This window comes from Arachis stenosperma, chromosome 3 (assembly GCF_014773155.1).
Source record: "Arachis stenosperma cultivar V10309 chromosome 3, arast.V10309.gnm1.PFL2, whole genome shotgun sequence".
In the NCBI taxonomy this organism is placed as follows: Eukaryota; Viridiplantae; Streptophyta; class Magnoliopsida; order Fabales; family Fabaceae; genus Arachis; species Arachis stenosperma.
Genome location: NC_080379.1, coordinates 42570850 through 42579209, shown reverse-complemented (window position 1 = coordinate 42579209; position 8360 = coordinate 42570850).

Genomic DNA, 8360 nt, shown 5'->3' with positions numbered 1-8360 from the left:
TTTATTCAATGAGATTAATTATTATGCAAAAAAATTTTATATTAAAAAATTATATTAAAATCAAGTTTTAAACTGTAACATAAATATATAAAATAATTAAAATTTTATTTTATATTACTTGACAAATAATTAGATTATTATATTCAAAAATTATTAACTAACTAATTTTTTTTTGGTGACTTTTAACTAACTAATTTTATTAAACATATTATTATATAATATGATTTTTCATCAAAATAATTCAAAAATATAATTTATTTAAAATATTATATATAATACATGAAAATATTAACCTATTTATTTTTTAATTTTTTTAAAACAAAATAAATAATATAATTCTAAAAATATGCCTATCATATTACATATTTATTTATATTAGTAAGACCTAAACTAATCAAGCTTACGTAATTAAAAATATAAAACATATAAATACAAAAAAATAAAAATATTTTGAAAATATTATGACATTTACACTAATTTTTCATATATATATATATATATATATATATATATATATATATAAATTTGGTCGAGTTAGAGAATAAAATATTTAACTAAAACAATAAAAAAATTTGGAAATAATAAAAATAAAAAATGATCTTATTATAAATATATAATTTTAAATATTATATATATGAAACTTTAAATGTTAATTTTAATAAATAAAAAATATTTATTTTTTGTATTTATATATTTTATATTTTTAATTACGTATGTTTGATTAGTTTATCTTACTAATATAAGTAAATATATAATGTGATAGGCATGTATTTAGAATTATATTATTTTTATTCTATTTTTCTAAAAAAAATTAAAAAATGAAAAAGATTAATATTTTCATGTATTATATATAAATAAATTATATTTTCAAAATATTTTGATGAAAACTTATTTTATATAATAATATCTTTAACAAAATTAGTTAATTAATAAATTTTTGAATATAATAATCTAATTATTTGTCAAGTAATATAAAATAAAATTTTAATTATTTTATATTTTTATGTTACAATTTAAAATTTTATTTTAATATAATTTTTTAATATTATAAAAATTTATTATATAATAATTAATCTTATTGAATAAAAAATACTCATATTTTTGTATTTATATATTTTATATTTAATTATTTAAAAATAAAAGATTCTATTGCCATTTAAAGTATTGCGTATTAAAGTATTACTATTTAAAGCATTTATTTATATACTAGGATATTCTGTATTTATTAGAGTTCATCAATGTTCTTCTTTTATATTAGCCTTTAATTTTTATCTAACTAAATCTAATGATCTATATAAATATAGCGCATCCAATAAATATATAATTGTTGTACTTATTTAGACATTCTCAAAAATAATAAATCATACTTGGTGATTGAAAATTTGAAATACAAAATCAGCCAACAGTATGATAAGTTGATAACATATTAAAATATATATTAAAAATAGGTTAAATTATATATATATATATATATATATATATATATATATATATATATAAAATAGTCTATAATTTTTTATGTATATATAATATTTGTATAAATTAATTAACGGATTAATTTTTGGAGTAAAACTAAATTTTAAATATGAAAATATATAGTTTAGTTTTTATCAAAAAAGAAATATTTGAATTTATTTGTTAGGGGTGTCCATGGATTGGATCGTATCCGCAGATTCGTGGTAAATATCCGCATCCGATCCGAAAATTGCGGATACGATCCGAACTGCAAATTGATCGGATCGGATAGGATCCGATCCGCACCCTTTGCGGATAGGATTCGATCCGCACCCTTTGCGGATCGGATTGCGGATATCTGCTCTACATTCGCGTATCCGATCTGCGGATTCGCAGATCCGCACAATAATAATTAAAAATAAATAAATATATATGTTTGGTATTATATTTATTTGTTTGTATGTTTAAGTTAGTAATTATTATTCATATATTGTATTATTTTATTTTTGTTATTTAGAAAGAGTTTGATTAAAAATATTTTAGGAATAAATAAGTTTAAAAGTATAAAAAAAATATTTTTATTGAATTTTTTTACATATAAATATGATTAAAAAGAAAAGGTTTAATAATGCGGATATATCTGATATCCGATCCGATATCTGACACTAAAAAGCGCGAATACCATATCCGATCTGATCCAATGAAAATTGTGCAGATCGAATCGACTTTTCGACCATATCCGATCCGACCCGATCCGCAGATATCCCTATTATTTGTCACCTTTTTAGGGAACTATATTTTCTTACCTTTCTTTTTTGGATCATATATATCAGGTTTTGTTAATTTTAAATTAGGCACGTGAGCTTCGAAATTTTGTCTCCACCCTTAGTAGTTAATACTTCAATTTGAGGTGAGTTTTATGGTGCTTTGTTATGATATTTAAATTGTCTAATTTTCTTTTTAAGGTAAAAAATAAAATGTTTAAAGTAAAAAGTAAATCATATCAAATTTATTAAATATTATTTATTTATCTTTTTTAATAACTTAGATACAAAGTGATAAATATCATAATATTCACCTCAATTCTATGGTGTCTTTGTTATGATGACTAAATTTTTTAATTTTTTTTTAAAGTAAAAAAAATATTTAAAATAAAAAGTAAATCATATAAAATTTATTAAATATTATTTATTTATCTTTTCTAATAACTTAAATAGAAAGTGATAGGCACCATAACATTCACCTATATATATACACACAACAATGATTTGAGAGAGAGATATATAATTATAAAAACATCAATGGGTCTTTGTGCTCGAAGCATTTTCATGGTATGGCTTCTCCTTCTTTTTATGGTTCAATTATTATTATTAAGCAGCGGCGAATTTACACCAAAAATACATGTGACCATCCAAAATTACATGGAAAAGCAGGAAGACTTAATAGTTCATTGTAAATCCAAAGAAGATGATCTTGGAGCGAGGCTTGTGAAGTATATGGATACATATGAGTTTGGATTCAGACTTAATTTTTTTGGTGGCACACTTTTCTTTTGTAGTTTTCGATGGCAAAGTGTGTGTCATTGGTTCGAAATATATAATGAAAATAGAGACTGGAAAAAATGTAAACAATGTATTTATAGAATATATGAAAATGGACCTTCTAGGTATGTACCAAATAATACAGATATTTGGTATTCATGGAATCCAGATCGATGTTGATTTTTTTTATATAAATGTTTTGGATGATGAATTTACAAGATCACCACCAATAAAGATATTTTTAATAAATAAATTCTCATTGAAATAAATTTGATGTTAGTTGAAATATGTGGTGTTACTTTATTTATTTATTATTTTATCTCTTCTCCTGGTCTTGATTTAGGTTGAGTGATGATTTTTCTATTCTTCTTAAAAGTATCTTTAGTTTAATTTGGGTTAAAAAACTACTTTTTTAATTAAATTAAATAACAAAACATGTTGAGAAAATATTTTTTTTAGTCAGTGTTTTGTCTTCATTCCATTTCTTTTTATTTTTTTGGCTTTCATAAACTCATAAATACCAATCATGTTCTTTGCATTGTGACGAGAAACATAATGAATATGTGTAATCATGAAATTAGACAATAACAAAATTTTGTATAATTGTTATTCAGTAATCAACTTAGAAAATGTGGTATATTATAAGCCTATTACTGATAATTTTTTCAATCATGCTACATAAAGTCATATACACTAAAATTCTATTACTAAATCAACCACCAATAATAAGTTTTTCAATGCAATTCTTCTAAATTTTTTTATAGATATTAATTATGTATAATTTGTATTTTCTTGAAATTAGTTTTTAAGAGGACGAATTATATTATACAATATTATGATGGTCATCTTTATTGTTACCACTACTAATCTCTTTTAAATATTATTTATTGTAATAATGCATTTTTTTTTAAGTTAAAATTGAAATTTAAATTCAAGACTTTTAAATAATAAAAGAAATTATATCATTTAAATTATAACTCACTTGTTGGCTTGTAATATTTCTTATAATAATGCATTATTACAAGAACATCACCTATGATATATATACTCTCAACATATTACAGTACATAGTATAAAGATTAGTTATTTAATTAGCAAGTATCTTCTCTCCACTCAGAGCAACTATATATTTATCATTGTTATAAGATACCTCCCTACATGGTCCATTGTTTGTTATATGCCAATTGCATTATTCACATTTTCCGTGTCCCTTTAATTTGTTGATCATATATGTCAAACCAATTATGACAAGCACCACTCCATTGAAATCTACAATAGAAAAGTAGTGTTCCACCAAAGACATTGTTTGAATATATTAACATCAATTAATTTTCCTCAAAATTATTTAACATATTTAAATATTTATTATAAGATATTACGTATTTATTATCTCAATTTTTTTAACACCAATAAATACTTGTTTATATTATATCATTCTATATAATTAAAATACACACAAATCAATTCTTTATTATTCTTTCTTATCTCTCTAATATAATATCAGAATCATAATATCCTCACTACAAAAAAAATTACCGAATATCGTTAGATTTAACGGCGAAATAAATCCAACAGTATAACTCTCGTCGATAACTATTTACCAGCGAATTTTTTGCGTCCGACGCTAATTTCCATCGGATTTAACGATGAAAAAGAGAAACTATAATAACGAAATTTGTTGAACGTTACTGTCGGATTTTGGTGCCATATTGTACGTCTTGGCGCTATTTTACCGCCAATTAATCCAATGGTAATGTTGATGGACATTTTTTTGTGAAATCTATCTATTCTATTATATAAAAATTGGGTTTCTGTACTTAATGATGGAGCTGACGTGGCATGCTTTTGAGAGTATTTTTTTATTTATTTCTTTTAACTCATTAAATACAAGTTATTACGATAAACTAATTATATCAACTAATTGATTTGATTAGATATTTAAAGATCATGTAATTTATATCAATTTGATTTGGTAGTATTTTTTAATTTATTTTTTTAATGTTTTATTAGTATTTTTAATTTATTAAATCAAATTTATTGTGTGCACTAATTAATTAATTTATGAGTCATTAAAATAATAAATTTATGAATAAAATAGACAACTGAAATATTTTTTTAACTAATAATTAAATCAAATCAAATCATATATATTGAGCCAAACTCAAATCATGTGAATTAAGGACTAAATTAAAATAAGATGATTTCTTACCTATTCAAATTGAATGCAATAAATACAAATTGATTTTGTTAGATAATCATAGTCGTCTAGTCTACTATATATAGATGGCCACACAAAATTATAAGAACCATGATTTTTATCGCAAATGCTATTTCTACTGTTCTTTTCTTCTTCTTTTTTTTCTTTATGTATATTTTTTTTATGTATAAATGTACCCAAAATGAGAAAGTACGGATGATATTTTATTGATTGTTTGTTTGATGAATATATCTCAATTTAGACATTTTATTACTGCGGATGGCAATTGACCTATAGTAATTCAAGGCAACCAGTATATTTTTTTATAGTATTAGATAGAAGAATATTTGTTAAAATAAATATACTCATTGTAATTAATTTTTTTTCAATTATTAGACTTTTATGCCAGTCGTGTAAATTTTTTGAAGGTACAAGATAATAAAATAGGTTGACTTTAATATCATTAGAAGCTAAATTTAATGGTTCAAGTAAGCACCACTAATTATGTTAAAAACATAATTTTGTAATACTAATGTGATCTACATATTAATTTTTTTGAGTAAATTTATTTCAAAATGTAAAAATTAGACTCAATTACGCTAAAATTTTAAAGGTAATATAAAATTTTACAACAAAATTAACATTTATTAACAAAATAAATTTATATAGGGTTCTTTCCTAATTATAAATAATAACAAGAATTATAAAAAAATATTAATGTCATCATTCTTATTAACTAAATCATAATATTAGATAGTTGACAGTTTTATAAGAAAAAATTATTAAATAATTACGTAAAAATTAGCAACAAACAAACAATAAAGATTCATAAAAAAATTTATTATATATTACCAATTTTATAATTAAAATATGTCAAATATCATATTCTCATCTATTCTATTTATTATATATTTTATTATATAAAAATTATATTTCAGCATTTAATGATAGAGTTGATGTGACATACTTTTAAGAGTGTTTAGCGATTTATTTCTTTTAACTCATTAAATACAATTTATTATAATAAATTAACTATATCAACTAATTAATTTTATTAGATATTTAAATATCACACAATTTATTATAATTTATATCAATTTGATTTAGTAGTATTTTTTAATTTATTTTTTAATATTCTATTAGTATTTTTTAATTTATTAAACCAAATTAATTATACTAATTATCTGTGTTAATTAATTAATTAGATTAATTTATTAATTATTAAAATAATAAATTTATGAATAAAATAGGCTCTCCAGATATTTTTTACTAATAATTAAATCAAATCAAATCATGTAAATTAATGACTAAATTAAAATAAGATTATTTTTTACTTATTCAAATTGAATGTAATAAATACAAATTAATTTTATTAGATAATCATAATATTCTGATCTTTTATATATAAATACCATACAAAATCATAAGAATAATAATTTTTATCACTTTTACTATTTCAACTCTTCTTTTTTTTTATGTATAAATGTACTTAAAATGATAAAGTATGGATGAGTGTTTCATTAATTATTTGTTTGAGAAATATTATAGTCCGAAAATGTCTGAATTTAAGCATTTTACCGCTGCCAATGAAAGTTGAACCTGTAGTAATTCAAGGTAACCATGATATTTTATATAGTATTACATAAAAAATATTTCTTATAATGATATCCATTGTAATTAATTTTTCTTGTCAATCTGTTATCTTTTACCTAACAAACGATATCCGCATGTTGATGAATATATTATTTTCATTAGAAGTCATACATAATTGATTGATAATTCTATATATAAAAATACTCCTGTGGTAACTAAATACCATATTGTTATCTCACCGAAGTTAATTCTCCTATAATTATGTCAATGTATAGCATTATCAGACCAAAATTGATTCGATTACATTTATTTCCGACGAGGTGGTCAACCTTTTAGGTCTAATTACAGTCGGAGTTGAGAAAGGTTTGAAAAGTGCTAACAATACAAATATTTTTTATTTTTAATACCCAATAATAAATATATAAATTAAAATTAATATTGTTTTGTACAAAATCATAAAATGTATATTATACTTAAAATAGGGTATGTCTAAAACGAGCTCAACAATTATGTGCTTATTGAATGAGCCATATTTATATAGGCCATTAAATTTTATTAGATGTAAATCAAAGACTAATATAAAAGAAGAGCATTGATGGACTCTAATAAATATAGAATATCCTAGTACATAAATAAGGGTATGTCTAAAACGAGCTCAACAATTATGTGCTTATTGAATTAGCCGCACTCATATAGACCATTAGGTTTTATTAGATGAAAATCAAAAGCTAATATAAAAGTGTATGTCCAAAACGAGCTCAACAATTATGTGCTTATTGAATTAGCCGCACTCATATAGACCATTAGGTTTTATTAGATGAAAATCAAAGGCTAATATAAAAGAAAAACATTGATGAATTCTAATAAATATAGAATATCCTAATACATAAATAAATGCTTTAAATGGTAATACTTTAATACACAATACTTTAAACGGTACCAAAATCTTTTATTTTTAAATAATTAAATATAAAATATATAAATATAAAATATATGAGTATTTTTTATTTATTAAAATTAATTATTATACAATTTTTTTATAATATTAAAAAATTATATTAAAATAATATTTTAAACTATAATATAAAAATATAAAACCATTAAAATTTTATTTTATATTACTTGATAAATAATTCGATTATTATATTCAAAGTTTATTAACTAACTATTTTTATTAAAGATATTATATAATATAATTTTTCATAAAAATATTTTAAAAATATAATTTATTTAAGAGTAAAATATTGTTTTTGTCCTCAACGTTTGGGGTAAATCCTATTTGTATCCTTAACGTTTAAATCGTCCTATTTGTATCCCTAATGTTTGTAAAAGTGATTCAATGTTATCCGTCAATTACACATCATGAACGCTTTAGTTTGAGTTTTAAAAATCTCTTTTTGAAGTTAAAATACAAATGTCTGGAATAGAATCGATGATCCATTCCGAAAAATAGTTCATCAAAAGTTGAAACTAATTCCTACAACATTTACATAATTCACTTTTCTAGAGACATAATTGAATCTAAACACAAATAGTGGATATAATATTAAAATCGAACACATTTAAGTGAGACC